Below are 1,665 nucleotides of genomic sequence, written 5' to 3'. Positions count from 1 at the left end.
TCCTGCTGATTTGGGAGCCAATAGCTGTTCTGTTATATTCACCTGTAGCCAAAGGTTTCTAACCAGATAGTGATAACAACAGGCACTTGTTCTCACTTCCTCTTCATCCCAGAAGAACTCTAGTTACTCCACAGACAGCTTTCTAATTAGGAACTGTTATTAATACCAACCAAAACCATCAGTTAGGCAGAAGAAATTATTTGAGAAAGGCAAAGAAGTCTGTAAGACAAACTTATGCTTTAACAATGCTTATAAATACTGATTTTGTCTGACCTGCCTCTGCTATCTGTGTGTCAGATGGTTTGGGTAGAAATGTGTCTTCATTTTTGCTTTCCCCAGTGACCTTCCCACTGTCCCAGAACCTGTAAGGATTGTTTCCCAATTCCTCCTTGATTTGCCTGCTTGTAATTTTCCAGTCTTTCCACTCACTCCTCTTTTTTTTTTTTTTTTTTTTGCCCCCAAAAGACATCTCCTCTTTTACACAATCGTGCAGTTGAGCGGCAGCACAGGTTGTACCCTGCAGGCTGTTAGACGCTCTAGGTTTTACAGGAGGGAGAGCAGGGGAGTCTTTCTAATAAAGAAGGATTTGGCTGAGAAGCCTTGGTTATAAAATCATGTACAATTCCTTCTTGAAAGGAGAGTGCAAACCGGACTAAAGCGTTATCTCCTCTGCTTTGTAAAGGTTTGTCCTTGATAGATTGTGTGCTAAAAGCTGCTCTTGCACAGCCTGCACAGGCAGACAACGGCAGGAGAGGGGGACCCAAATTTCCCCCTGCCCTGGCTCTTCCCAGCCCTGTCCCAAAAGCCATCAGCCCATCCCCAGGCACATGGAGAAGCTCAGAGGCACAAGGGCAGGTGGAGGCTCCCCAGTGCCCCACTCAGGGACACGAGCCCCCAGTTGGCCCTCCCAGGGCTGCCCCAGGGGACCCTCCTCTTTACAGACCAGGGGGGACACCAGGGGGGACACGGGAGCGCCTTACAGTCTGAACTGCCTTGGGATATGGGACACCTCACACAGGGATGGTGGATGGGATGGGATGCAGGGAAAAGAATTTGGGGATTGCACAAAACTTATTATGGGATATCTGGTAAGGGGACCAAAGGCAGGGAAACAATAGATCTGGGTGATTTGGGAAGGAACAAATGTTTTAAAATAGAGGGGGATAAAGGGGGATTAAGGACCAGTTGTATGTAAACAGGGTCTGGTCAGTACATCTGCATGCATGTGTGTGTCTAGAGGTGAGGCACCTGCGTAGAGACAGGATTCCTGACCAGCTACTGGATGACAGAATCACAGAATGGTCAGGGTTGGAAGGGACCTCTGGAGATCATCTAGTCCAACCCCCCTGCCCAAGCAGGGTCGCCTACAGCAGTTGCATGGGATGGCCTCCAGGCGGGTTTTGAATGTCCCCAGAGTGGGAGACTCCACCACCTCTCTGGGCAGCCTGTGCCAGCGCTCTGCCACCCTCAAAGTAAAGAAGTTCCTCCTCATGTTTAGATGGAACTTCTTATGTTCAAGTTTGTGCCCGTTACCTCTTGACTTATCACTGGGCACCACTGAAATAAGACTGTTCCCATCCCCCTGGCACCCTCCCTTTAAGTATTTATAAGCATTGATGATCCCCACCCACCTCAGTCTTCTCTTCTCCGGACTAAAAAGACCCA

This window comes from Charadrius vociferus, unplaced genomic scaffold, assembly GCF_000708025.1.
Source record: "Charadrius vociferus isolate BGI_N301 unplaced genomic scaffold, ASM70802v2 scaffold436, whole genome shotgun sequence".
Taxonomy (NCBI): Eukaryota; Metazoa; Chordata; class Aves; order Charadriiformes; family Charadriidae; genus Charadrius; species Charadrius vociferus.
The sequence above is the reverse complement of the archived record's forward strand: the minus strand, read 5'-3'. Positions refer to the sequence as shown.